Source organism: Poecilia reticulata, chromosome 17 (assembly GCF_904066995.2).
Source record: "Poecilia reticulata chromosome 17, P_reticulata-male-v2, whole genome shotgun sequence".
Lineage (NCBI taxonomy): Eukaryota > Metazoa > Chordata > Actinopteri > Cyprinodontiformes > Poeciliidae > Poecilia > Poecilia reticulata.
Genome location: NC_088846.1, coordinates 3,188,768 through 3,203,548, shown reverse-complemented (window position 1 = coordinate 3,203,548; position 14,781 = coordinate 3,188,768).

The following is a 14,781-nucleotide window of genomic DNA, read 5'->3' as shown; positions in this document are numbered from 1 at the left end:
AGGACCGACTAGTACCATTGGTAGGTTTGACCAGGACCTGCCTTAAGACGTCACCGTACAGCCACAACACCGCCTTCGACTCAATATCGGTCCAGTGCGTGCCATGCGCACAGGTTGCAGGGGATCGATCACTCCGGTAGGGTGGCTCCCACAATAGGCAATGTGAGGTGCTAAAAAGTGGTTCACTCCTGCTTTCACGGTCAGTCTGCTGCGGATCTCTACTTTTTCCATACAGTGTCAGAAATCCTTTCCGCCGCCGTGTCACCTGTCTGAATCGAACACGACACTTTGCTCCAATGTAGAGGCGATTTCATTTCTATTTGCGATGACATCATGTCACCAAAGTGTGAGCTGTTGAGACAATAGTGATCGTCCTCGTGCAAATCCAGTTTCCATTTATTGGTATAAATCAAACCAGGGTAAGCCATGCCGTCAGGGTCTCATCCTGCCACATTCCTGTAAGAGTTCATCATTAAACAGCTGCTTTAGTCTGATTAGGCGATGACCAGTCAGGAAGAAAAGCTGAGTAGATATCTGCTTTTTTTTTTTTCCTTGCATCTGCCTAAACTGTCACATCATCACCAAATGAGCAAAAATTATCATAAATCAAAGTGATTTTGCTGTGGCCTTTAAAAATCACATTGTTACAAATATCACTATTTTAAAGTCCATGAAACATTAAGAAACACCGAAATGCCATTAGAACATAGATTTCTCCTACATACTGTATGCTTTTGTACATGACCATTAAAAAAACTGAGTTTGATAAATGTTTTCACAGAAAAACTTGGGTAAACATCTCTGAATTCCACCTTAGGAGTTATTATTTTGTCCCTTAGTGAAATCATAACAGCCAGTAAAAAGAGCTTAAGCCTCACCAGTAGAGTTGACACCCGTCCCTTAAAATATGGAATCGTTCCGTATTTGGCTGTTAAATGTTGCGTCCCGTATTGAACCGATACAGGACGCGATTTGTTCCGTATTTCTATAAATGTATAATAGACATGCCTATCTATCACACACACACACACACACACACACACACACACACACACACACACACACACACACACATATCAAGACTAATTGTAACAATAATGACCAAAATAAAAACACAGGATATATTAAGGTCAGCTAAATTGTCGTGGCGGGAGCTAAAGGACCCCAGAACGCTAAGGACCGGCTGTTGTGGTTGCCTGGAGGCGGACACTATGTAGCCGCGGTGAGCTGCTATCGACCGCGTCTTTTTAAAACATCCTCAACCCGATATTCTACCGTCCTTATAAGCAAAACCTCTCGTAAAGATATAGACTTGAGAGGGAAGACTCAAATCCCAGGCTGAACATGTTAGTGTGGATGAATACAGTCAATTAAAACAAATGTGTTCATCCTGGCGTGGTGTGCTGTATGATAGATCAGGAGAGGAACTGCAGACCCGTTAGAACGTAAAGAACCAAACATCAGCATCTCTTCATCCCTCAATCATCTCCTGAGGCTGATATGGTACAGAACATTTCTGACTGAAAACTTCAATTCAACAATTATAGCTTTAATGAGGAATTGTTCTTGCACTGCATAATTTGCCTGATTAGTCATTCACACATTTTAGGTTACCTCTTTACTGGATTCATGTTACCTCTTTACTGAATTCATGACTAAGCCATTCTTACACATGACTATGTCCTATGTAGAATAAAAGCATCCCCATAGGATGATGCACCCTGTACCTTAGGTTCTCATCTGATCAGAGCAAATTCTTATGTTTACAAACAAGACTTCTTGAAGCTTTCTATTAACAATTTGTTTCTTCTGCCTCTTTTCCACAGACATCAGATTCTAAACTGATCTTCCAGAGCTACTTGTTAAGATTAATCTTCTCCCCCTCAGTTTTAGGTAGATGTCCATGTCTTGGCAGGTTAGCACCAGCAGTTGCTCCATCCTCTTTCCATTTTTAATCAATGCATTGAACAGAGTGGTGTGAGATGTTGCTGTAAACGTCTTACTGACTGTGGGCTGTGATCCTGCTGTCTGATTTTGAAAATTAATTTTCAAAAATAAATTTGCTTGAATTTGAAAAAGCTAAACATTTTTGATGCTAGGGTAAAGTGTTTTTTTTGGCTATATTAATATTTGTTTATTTTGCCAATGGAAAAATTGTAATGGAAACACATTTTTTCACTGGTCACATGATCAACAACAGGACGTTACTACTGCAGAAAACCACAAAGAAGACGACAGGAGTTGGAGGATGGTGGCGCAACATGTTTTGTCGTATAAACAAACTTATTTTCATTATATTTCTTATACAATGGAAACACTGCAATTGTGAAATTGTGCTTTTACAACATTAGTGGAATACTGATAAAGTTTTGCGCAGATTTGTAAACACAGCTTAGGAACTCTGGTGTGATAAACCACAGGTAAGTTATGTTTCAACACAGGAGGCAATCAGGGCCATTTAGGTTTGGATTTTTATCTCCCATAATAATTAACATCTTCATTAAAAACTGCATTTTGGTTAAAATTGGTTTGATGTTCTGAAACACTGAATTGTGACAAACATGCAAAACAAAATGGAATCAGGAAGGGAGCAAACATTGTTCACACCATACTGAGATGAGATAATCATTTGTAAGCTGCTGTTTGCTCTGGTATTTATTTAGCACTACCAGAGTGAAGAGGTGGAGTACAAACAGTTATTTTTCTGATTATATTTGTAAAATTTATATTTTTTTAAAAAGCATCATTTATTCACTGCTCTGTGTTTGTGGTGACAAAATGAAAATGTTGAATGCCTGGGAATACGTCTGCAAAACAGCATCTTGAAGTGAAATTAAATTTCTTTGAGATCGGAGCCTAATTTCTGAAACGGTGTAATTATTTTTGGGTCCCATATCACAAAGCATATTGTTTTCCAGTGGAACTCTTTTGACGTGTTCTGTAATGGTGCACATGCCTGCTTTAGATGCAGCTCTTTGTCCACTTTCTGTCTCTTTCCTGGTCACACACACAACCACACACATCTCCCTGCTTCACCACAGCCGTCTTCTTTACACACGTATCCACTTCCTTGGTTCTGTGCAGAAGTAAACAACCTGCAACCCTGTTTCTTGGAAGAAGAGAGAAAATAGGGTTTGCTAGCTTGGTCAGTCTGTTGGGTATTTATAAGTTCAAGACATGTTAAGTTTAGTTGAATAATTCACATGGAAGATGCAACTTTGCTGTTTAAACTAGAAAATGAAACTCCTTCTTGCCAAGAAACTCACACAGGTCACAATGAGCAATTACTTAATGAAAATGATCAGGTTTCTTATGCATGGCTGGCTGGGTTCTGCTCCAAATTCCTGCAGTACTTCATGAAGCTGTAAAATGGCCTGGACCTGAAGCCCCCTACGTTGGCAAAGTGTGCCATCGCTGCAGTCTTCAGACTCATCAAAACTCCAACGAGCTGAGGCAGCTTTAGGGAAGGGATTATTACTTATTCAGAATAGCTAATGTATGATGTAGAAGTTGGCTCTTTTTTCATCTCTGCTCTCCTGTCTCTTTGGCTCAGCCTTATCTCCTCCTCTTCAGTGCACTTTAATGTGGTTTGAGTTATTTATGCCTGTATGTTTCGATTCCAGCCAATTCTTATGAAATTAACTAACAAACAGAGAAAAACCATATTTCTGACACGTTTTTCAGTTTTAATGCTCGAGTATGAGCAGTAACATCAATTGGTATCATTAACTGCCGTTAACATTTACACTAATTCACACCGCTCTCTGTCCTTGTAACAGGACAAACCTGAATGGTGATGTGGGGGTACTTATCTACAGCATGTATATGTCATCAAAAGGCATAAAATACAGCTATGTCTTCATCCCGGTGGTTTTATTGTGTTACCGACTGCAGGGAAGTGAACCTCCGAACGCTTGAGGAAGGAGCTAGAGAACGGCTGGCCAAAATTAGTGTTCAGAAATCAGATCAACCTTGAGCTAAACGCTGCTTGCTCGGAGGATATTGGAAAACCCAATATCCAACTCGAAACTAACTTCACTGCAGTCGGTAACACAACAAAACCACCGGAATAAAGTTTGTTTTGGTCTGTGGCCTGCAAAGATGGCACAGAGTGACTGCACCTAAACGCCCCACAACGTCTGACGCAGTGACGTTGGTTCCAAAGCTCTATTGGCCAATAGTAGACATAGAAGGTAGCTCTCCTCATTAACATAACACTGCAAAACAGCAAACGGGAAAAACAACAAGTAGAAATATAGCAAGCAAAAATACAGCGAGCAGAAAAGGGAGAAGCAACAAAAGACGAAGCAAAATATCTATTTTTCTTAAAAAAAATACATGTTTAGGGGAAATAAAGAAAATATACACATTACTTTACAGAAATTCATGTGTAAGGAAAAGGAAAAACTAAATGGTAACACTTTATTTGAAGGGGGTTGAATAAGACTGTCATGACACTTTTATAAACATGACATAACACCTGTCACGAACATGATTAAGCCTTCATGAATATTTATGACTGTTGTCATAAAGCGTCATTCTGTAAATTATGACACTTTTAATACAAAGTTGACATTATTCAAAATGTCTTTGTTATGACAACTTGACATTAACCAAGAAATCATTACTGTTTAAACCAGTGTTTCTCAACCCCGGTCCTCATCGCCCCCCTTGTCCTGCATGTTTTAGGTATTTCCCTTCTGCCACACACCTGAATTGAATCTGTGGGTGATTAACAAGCTTCTGCAGTACTTGATGGTAATTCAATCATTTCAATCAGCTGTTCTGGAATAGAGGCACATCTAAAACATGCACAGCAGGGGGGCGGTGAGGACCAGGGTTGAGAAACACTAGTTTAAACTTTACCTTTAATAACATAAAGTTACCTAATTTTTAAAGTGCAATCAGTAATACTTTTATAACAAATTTATATTGGTAATGATTTATTGGTTAATGTCAAGTTGTCATAAAGACATTTTGAATAATGTCAACTTTGTATTAAAAGTGTCATAATATACCGAATGACGCTTTATGACAGTCATAAATATTCATGAAGGCTTATTCATGTTCATGACAGGTGTTATGTCATGTTTATGACAGTGTCATGTCAGTCTTATTCACCCCCTTCAAATAAAGTGTTACCAACTAAATATATATTTATACTTTTATTCTTATTAAAACATATATTTATGCTTTTATTTATTATGTCGGTTTTGGTCCTCCATACATTGTCTCGTGGAGGATGAAAAGGTATCAGAAAGGAGAATTTAAAGGCACAATAATAGTCTTATTTTGGAGAAAATAACTTTGCTTGGTTTGATATGTCTTGCTTTGTCAATCAGAACTTACACTTTTGAAAGATAAAAGTCCCAAACATACACACGCACTCACACACACACACCTTTGTATTTCTATCTTTATAAGGACTTTTCCAGTATAAGTGACTTCCGTTCACTTTAGTAACTGCATTCATGTCTAACCTAGACATTTTATCTAACCTTAACCATTCCAACTGTATTTCTAACTGTAACCAAAATCTAATTTATGCCTTACTTCTGAATCTAACCACTAAACCTAAGTAATGGGGCCCACTGCATCGGGACCACACTTTGGTCCCCATGAGGCCCATTGGTCTTCAGAAGGTCAGTAAATATGCCAGAAATTGTCCTCAGAAGAATAGCTAAAAAAGTGCACACACACGCACACACGCGCGCACGCCCACACACACACTCACACACCTTACTGCGTCAGAGTATGTCACTTAATATATTAAAAAGCTATGGAAGTCTGGCCAATCAATCTTTGGAAAACAGGAGTACAAAAAAGCTTTTGTTCCAACTCAGTAGTTTAATATTTACCCATGAGAAACTCTCTTTGTCATGCAAGATGGCAGAGTGTAAAGCAGCCATCTTAAATTAGTCTGTCAGTTTACTTCATGTCATTGCAATGGCTGTCATCTTACACAGAAATGACCTACCGGAGCAACGCCACCAGCACCGAGTGTCTACTGGAGCAGAAATGATGGAGAACTCTGACCAGATAAAACCGTTCCCAGGTCAGTCTGTGTGAACGCTCATGTCCATGATCAGCTACCTGCAGTTCTTCTGATTCTTGTTGTGATCCATCGAAGCTTTGGCTACACTGCATGCATTTCTAGGGCAGGCAGTAAAAAATGATGCATGAGGTAACATGCTTGAGAGATCCAGGTCGTCAGCCACAGAAGTGGCAGAGGCAGGGCACTGTGCCCACTGATGAAATTTATCTCAGGCAGCGAAGATCACTGCCTTAGATTTGCTTATGTACTCAAATGACTGCACAACCTTGCCATCATTCAAGAGGAGGAACATCCAGGGAGAATGACTGTTAGACATCGGCTGACATGTTTGCATCATAAAGTCCCATAAATAGGTAGAGTCCTGCAAGGCAGACAACACTGACAAATTAACTTCTGCTACCATGACGGACAATGACAAAGCACAGGGAGTGATATAGTGGACTGGTAAATTGCTATAATGCAAAAGCATGCCAGGTTACATCCAAGATGAGATGAGATGAGATGGGGTCCTATTTAAAGACCTGGAAAATGTGATGTCCAAAGAGCATCCTGGGTGCACCAGCATCTCAGAGGAGTCATAAATTACAACAATTAGACTTCGTGGATGAAATCGCCTCTTAGAAGCTGTTGAATTAAATTTTCTGACACTCAGCTCTTTTACTGATAAATGGCAGAAATGTTAAAAACAATATCCTTTGAAAGAAGAGAAAAAATGAAGAAAATCTGCAAAGATAATCTTAACTTCAAGAAAAGCTCGACTTAAACTGAAACAGGAAATTAAGGTGTCAGTGGGCCAAGAGGGACCATGGCACATTGTAGCAGCCTTGATAGTAATTATGCAGCTGTAGATTTCTATAAGGTTTAAGTTAAATTTTTTTAAAATACAAAACTAATGAACATTTACATGTAAATACATGAGATTACAGCCCAGTGGCTAATTTCCATCTCCAGTTCCATTGACAGGTTGATGCTAAAACATAGTAAAAACAAGGAGAAAAACAACAAAATAATGGTACTGAATAAGAAATGCACAAACCTAAAAGGCCTAAATAGTATGTATGGTAACATAAAATTCATACATGCAATGTTGACATCTTTGGCCAATTTTTACAATGTTTTCTAAATGAAACTCCTTTAGTAACTTTTCTCTTTCAAAATGGCAACGAGTGATATTTTTTTTTTATTTGTGTTGTTTGAGACTTTCATGGCAACAGCACTCTGCAGCTCGGCTGCAGCCTCTGTCATGAGCGAGCAGTGAGACCAGCCATTATTCGCCATTAGCTTCTCCAGCTTCCTCAGTACTGCATCCAGTCTCACACAGTTGTGTGTTCAACACCAAACCTTCACCAAATAGTCAGAGCAGAGCAGACCCATTCCAGTCTGTGTCCACATTGCAAATAAATCACACATTTGTAAAGATGAGTAATGCTACTGAGCAATGCTCGCCAGTAGTCATAGCTAATAATGTTGAACTAAAAGAATTACACAAAAATGTCAAAACCTGCAAAGAAACATAAAGATAAAACCCTAAATAACATATAGACAGTTTATCAGCAAAAAAGTAGATTTGGTTGAGTTTCTCTCTGTCCTACAGTCACTTTGATGTCCCCAGCACTGACCTGGAGAGAGAGACCACCACTATGCAGAATGTAGACAAAACACTGGGATCAGCAAAAGTACTGCCAGTGTTATGGATGACCAAAACTGCTGTCCTCAAGAAATTTATATTTACTGCTTTTCCTTGTCCTTACACATGTGTTGTCATCAATATATATATGTTTTGTTTTTCCTTTTCTTTATACATGCGCTGTCATCAAAAAATGTTTATTAATTTTTCTTTTCCTTACACGTGTTTTCGTAAACAAATGTATATATTTTGTTTTATCCTCATACAAGCGTCTCTCCTTTTTCTTATTTTTTTTTTAGATAATAAGACCTTGAGTCATTGTTGGTGGAAGTGATCCAAAATCCAAACTTTCAAGATAAACTTGATGTAAAAATGGCGATAGCTGTTCTGAAAACCTTTTATAAAATTCTGCATTGAGACCATCAGTCCCCAGTAACTTATTTAAAGGAAGAGTTTTTTTTTCCCCTTTTTTTAATAATTTCTGTCTTGATCTGAAGTTCCTTTAGCTTTACAAATGTAAATATTGTCCTGGTTCAGTTGTAATTAGTTTCATCTAATCTTTTGTTCTTCAGATATATTTTCCGCCAGAATACCGTTTAGTAAGACCATTTCTTTTTTTTTTTACTTTTGATTCAATTTCCCTTTTTCTTATAGCTATTTCAGCTCCAGTTTTTATCAACATTTTTTGAAGTTCGTATTTTAACTTCAAAATTTTTACTAACTTCTTTCTGACTACAAGCTGTATCCCAATACTTATTAATATTTGTTAAATGTTTTCTTCCACTGTTTTATTAACTAACAGTGAAGAGATGAGTTTCCAGTAAGCCATAATGAAAAAATTTCAGTGGTTTAATTTAGTTTTTTCAATTAAAATAAGCTTATGATCTGATAAAGGAGCTGGAAGAATATCCAAATTAATTTAATCAGCTTCTCCTTGGGCTGCAACCTTATCGTGGTGGAGGGGTTTGAGTGTCCCAATGATCCTAGGAGCTATGCTGTCTGGGGCTTTATGCCCCTGGTAGGGTCACCCAAGGCAGACAGGTCCTAGGTGAGGAACCAGACAAAGTGCAGCCCGAAGACCCCTATGATGAATACGAACGTTGGACTGCGTTTTCCCTCGCCCGGACGCGGGTCACCGGGGCCCCACTCTGGAGCCAGGCCTGGAGGTGGGGCACGATGGCGAGCGCCTGGTGGCCGGGCTTTTACCCACGGAGCCCGGCCGGGCTCAGCCCGAAGAGGAGACGTGGGTCCCCCTTTCGATGGGCTCACCACCTGTCCGAGGGGCCAAAGGGGTCGGGTGCATTGTGCTATGGGCGGCAGCCAAGGGAGGGGACCCTGGCGGTCTGATCCTCGGCTGCAGAAGCTGGCTCTTGGGACATGGAACGTCACCTCTCTGGTGGGGAAGGAGCCGGAGCTAGTGTGCGAGGCTGAGAGGTTCCGGCTAGAAATAGTCGGCCTCGCCTCGACGCATGGCTCTGGTTCTGGAACCAGTCTCCTTGAGAGGGGCTGGACGTACTTCCACTCTGGAGTTGCCCACGGTGAGAGGCGCCGGGCTGGAGTGGGCATACTTGTTGCCCCCCATTTGGGCGCCTGTACGTTGGGGTTCACCCCGGTGAACGAGAGGGTAGCCTCCCTCCGCCTACGGGTGGGGGGACGGGTTCTGACTGTTGTTTGTGCTTACGGGCCGAACGGCAGTTCAGATTACCCACCCTTCTTGGAGTCCTTAGAGGGGGTAATGGAGAGTGCCCCTCCTGGGGACTCCCTTGTTCTACTGGGAGACTTCAACGCTCACGTGGGCAATGACAGTGAGACCTGGAGAGGCGTGGTTGGGAGGAACGGCCCCCCCGATCTGAACCCAAGCGGTGTTCTGTTGTTGGACTTCTGTGCTCATCACGGATTGCCCATCACGAACACCATGTTCAGGCATAAGGGCGTCCATATGTGCACTTGGCACCAGGACGCCCTAGGCCGCAGTTTGATGATTGACTTTGTCATCGTCTCATCGGATTTGCGGCCGTATGTCTTGGACACTCGGGTGAAGAGAGGTGCGGAGCTGTCCACTGACCACTACCTGGTGACGAGTTGGCTCCGGTGGTGGGGGAGGAAGCCGGTCAGACCTGGCAGGCCCAAACGTGTAGTGAGGGTCTGCTGGGAACGTCTGGCGGAGTCCCCTGTGAGACGGAGCTTCAACTCTCATCTCCGGCAGAACTTCGAACACGTTCCGGGGGAGGTGGGGGACATTGAGTCTGAGTGGACCATGTTCCGTACCTCCATTGCCGAGGCGGCCTATCGGAGCTGCGGCCGCAAGGTCGTTGGTGCCTGTCGCGGCGGCAACCCTCGAACCCGTTGGTGGACACCTTCGGTGAGGGATGCTGTCAAGCTGAAGGAGGAGTCCTACCGGGCCTTTTTGGCCTGTGGGACTCCAGAAGCAGCTGATAGGTACCGGCGGGCGAAACGGCATGCGGCTCGGGTTGTCGCTGAGGCAAAAACTCGGGCGTGGGAGGAGTTTGGAGAGGCCATGGAGACAGACTTCCGTACGGCTTCGAGGCGATTCTGGTCCACTATCCGGCGTCTCAGGAGGGGGAAGCAGTGCAGCACCAACACTGTTTATAGTGGGGATGGTGCGCTGCTGACCTCAACTCGGGACGTTGTGGGCCGGTGGGCGGAATACTTCGAAGACCTCCTCAATCCCACCAACATGCCTTCTGTTGAGGAAGCTGAGCATGGGGACTCTGGGCTGGGCTCTCCAATCTCTGGGGACGAGGTCGCCAAGGTGGTCAAAAAGCTCCTCGGTGGCAGGGCCCCGGGGGTGGATGAGATCCACCCGGAGTTCCTTAAGGCTCTGGATGTTGCGGGGTTGTGTTGGCTAACGCGACTCTGCAATATCGCATGGACATCGGGGGCAGTTCCCCTGGACTGGCAGACTGGGGTGGTGGTCCCCCTGTTTAAAAAGGGGGACCGGAGGGTGTGCTCCAATTACAGGGGGATCATACTCTTAAGCCTCCCTGGTAAGGTCTATTCAGGGGTCCTGGAGAGGAGGGTCCGTCGGATAGTCGAACCTCGGATTCAGGAAGAGCAGTGTGGTTTTCGTCCTGGTCATGGAACACTGGACCAGCTCTACACCCTCAGCGGGGTCCTGGAGGGTGCATGGGAGTTCGCCCAACCAGTCTACATGTGTTTTGTGGACTTGGAGAAGGCGTTCGACCGTGTCCCTCGGGAGGCCCTGTGGGGGGTACTCCGGGAGTATGGGGTACCGGGCCCTTTGATACGGGCTGTCAGGTCCCTGTATGACCGGTGTCAGAGTCTGGTCCGCATTGCCGGCAGTAAGTCGGTCTCATTTCCGGTGAGAGTTGGACTCCGCCAAGGCTGCCCTTTGTCACCGATTCTGTTCATTACTTTTATGGACAGAATTTCTAGGCGCAGCCGAAGTGTTGAGGGGATCCGTTTTGGTGGCCTTAGGATCGCATCTCTGCTTTTTGCGGATGATGTGGTCCTGTTGGCTTCATCGGAATGTGATCTGCAGCTCTCACTGGAGCGGTTCGCAGCCGAGTGTGAAGCGGCCGGGATGAGGCTCAGTGCCTCCAAATCCGAGGCCATGGTCTTGAGCCGGAAAAGGGTAGAGTGCCTTCTCCGGGTCAGGGGGGTCGTCCTGCCTCAAGTGGAGGAGTTTAAGTATCTGGGGATCTTGTTCACGAATGAGGGAAGAAGGGAACGGGAGATCGACAGGCGGATTGGGGCAGCATCTACTGTGAAGCGGGCGCTGTACCGGTCCGTCGTGGTGAAGAGAGAGCTGAGCCAAAAAGTGAAGCTCTCGATTTACCGGTCGATCTACGTTCCCACCCTCGTCTATGGTCATGAGCTTTGGGTCATGACCGAAAGAACGAGATCATGGGTACAAGCGGCCGAAATGGGTTTCCTCCGCAGGGTGGCTGGACTCTCCCTTAGAGATAGGGTGAGAAGCTCGGTCATCCGGGAGGGACTCAGAGTAGAGCCGCTGCTCCTCCACGTCGAGAGGAGCCAGTTGAGGTGGCTCGGGCATCTGGTAAGGATGCCTCCTGGACGCCTCCCTGGTGAGGTGTTCCGGGCACGTCCCACCGGGAGGAGGCCTCGGGAAAGACCCAGGACACGCTGGAGGGATTACGTCTCTCGGCTGGCCTGGGAACGCCTTGGGATTCCCCCGGAGGAGCTGGAAGAAGTGGCTGGGGAGAGGGAAGTCTGGGCCTCCTTTCTGAAGCTGCTGCCCCCGCGACCCGACCCCGGATAAGCGGAAGAAAATGGATGGATGGATGGATGGATAAATTTAATCAGCTATTAAATCAGACACTATGTCACGGTATGGTGGTGGTGATGAACGCATAGATCCAGATAGTGATGAAGATAATGATGAATTTAATGATAAAGGCTCAACAACAGTCCAAAACAGGCAGCACGGCAGAGGATTAGCAAACAGCTAATACCGGTAGCAACTGAATACTGAAACGAGAGCTAAGCAAACCAGGACTTCACAATTCAACTGGAGAGCTTCAACGTATGTACATAAGACGATAGACGTACGTTTGACGACGTTAGACAAGGACCCGACAAGAGTGGACTTAAATACACACGGGGGTAATCAAGGGAACGAGACACACCTGGGAACAATCAACGGGGAAGACGCAGAGACAGAGACTCACAGGAAGGAACTGAACGCAGAAAACCCTAAAAATAAATACACAGAAACATGGATTATGACACACTAGCTAGAAATCAATTATTGATTTATAGGAGCCCGTTATGTTTTGCCAAGTAAATTCAACTTTGGAGCTATTTTTTTGTCTCCCTAAATCAGTCAGACCAAAAGTTGATATCAAGTCCTATAGAACCATGTTTAGATTTGTATTAGCCTTTGGAGGAAATCTATCTAATGCATTATTGAGAGTCAAATTGAAGTCCCCACCAATGACAATATTCATATTATGATGCTTTCCACATAAGTCATTCACCACGTTACTTAATCCATCATGAAGTTGCAAATTTTCTGCTTTGGTAGCAGCCAATTCGTCCAAACTATGAAAACTCCGAAGGTGAACTTCTGAGATTGAGAGGCACTAACTGAAACATAAGTACTGCAGGAGGGTCCACAAGAAAAATAATAAATTCTTGAGTTGTAACACTATTGTCTAATAAAGTTGCGGAGCTAAGAGCTCCAGCTCACTGATAACCTGCTAGGTACGTATCTCAGTTCCAGGCAAGTCCAGTGTGATGCTAATCAATCAATTGCAATTGCATTTAACTTTTCTTGATAATGCATCCAATGCACAAGGAAAAAGCAAGATAATGAGACGCTTTTATAAGAACACAACAAAATATAGACTTTTCTTGACAAAAATGCATGTTTAGAAAAAACATTTTTTGATGACAGTGCATGTATAAAGAAAAGGAAAAACAAAACATATATATTTCTTGACTGCAACACATGGACAAGGAAAAACAATAGATTTATGCTTTTTTATTGTCTGTTTTTGTCTTCCATACAATGGTAGATAGACATTTAGCAACAGTTTTAATAATATTCATCAGTGGACACTCAAAATGTAATCAGCAAAGCATATCACTATCACCAATGTCTTAGCTCTTCTCAAGAAAAATATAATCTTTTGTACTGTAGTCATAATGAAGCACTTCCATAGGGTATGATCTATATCTACAGCAGCCCAGGGCCATAGCACCAACAGAACCTGATGATTAAGTTAAGACTGCAAGACACAGCTCTCAAATGCCAAATCTGGTCCCCTGTTAAGTTTCTGCAGACAGCCACATAGTTAGAACCAATAGTTGGTTGCTAAAAATTTTTTATATAAGTATTTTTTAAATCTGTATTCCACCTAAATTAAATGTTCAATATCATTTCATTTCATGAAGTATGCAGAAAATGCAGAGACAGCTATTTATTAATATTTTTACAGTTTGTTATTGGGTCCTTTTATTAATACTTTCTGCCACAACCAGCGCCCGCCTCTGAATTAAACAAAAAGAACATTGACTACTGACTATCAAGAAACCCCCCAAAACTTTTTGAATTTACCTGAGCGATCTCAGCCTGTCAAAGTCACTGTTACACTTATTTGGGGCTCAGCTGATTTATAATATATATCAGGGCTGTAGAATAGATTGCAATGGCGATAATATTAGTAAATTTTGCAACAGTAACAATTGCAATATGTGATTCTTTTCTTCATTTCTCATCTGTGCTTCCATTGCTCTTTGAGCTTTAACATTTTGGACAGTGTCATTTGTGTGCAGTGTGAACATCTGCTACCTTAGGACTCTGTCCACCAGGCTAAATATTACATTAATATGTAAAATGCAAGTTCAGAACATTATGAATTTATCAGTCAAAAATTATTATTGCCCTCCGGACACTATTGTCTAATAAAGTTGCTGAGCTAAGAGCTCCAGCTCACTGATAACCTGCTAGGTACGTATCTCAGTTCCAGGCAAGTCCAGGGTGATGCTAATCAATCAATCAGCAGAAGATGAAGCCTGATGACACCACCCCTCATTTGCCATATGAATATTGCTCACGCTAATGTTGCAATGACGAGATATTCGCAATATATTGTGCAGCTCTAACACATATATATTTAGACCCAGCCACTCTTTAGAGCAGGGGTGGGCAATCCTGGTCCTGAAGGGCCGGTGTCCTGCAATTCTTAGACATCTCCCTGGTCCAACACACTTGAATCCAATAGCTGAATCACCTCCTAAGTGCAGTCAAGTTCTCCAGAGCCCTGCTAATAACCTCATTATTTGACTCAGGTGTGTTGAAGTAGAGATGCAGCTAAAAGTTGTAGAAGACCGGCCCTCGAGGCCTGGAGTTGCCCACCCCTGCTTTAGGGCATCCCACTCTGAGTGGGGATCCAGCCCATCCCTAAAGCTCTCTCTAATAACAGTGATTTAATGTTTTCTGTAGAATGTCACAGTAAAGTTAAAATTAGCACATAATAACATAATAATAAACATAATAACTGAAATTTTGTCATTGTGTAAGAAAATATACACTGCCAGACAAAAAAAAATGTGATTGTTGTCATGATTGTCTTTTATCTTACCAAGTCTC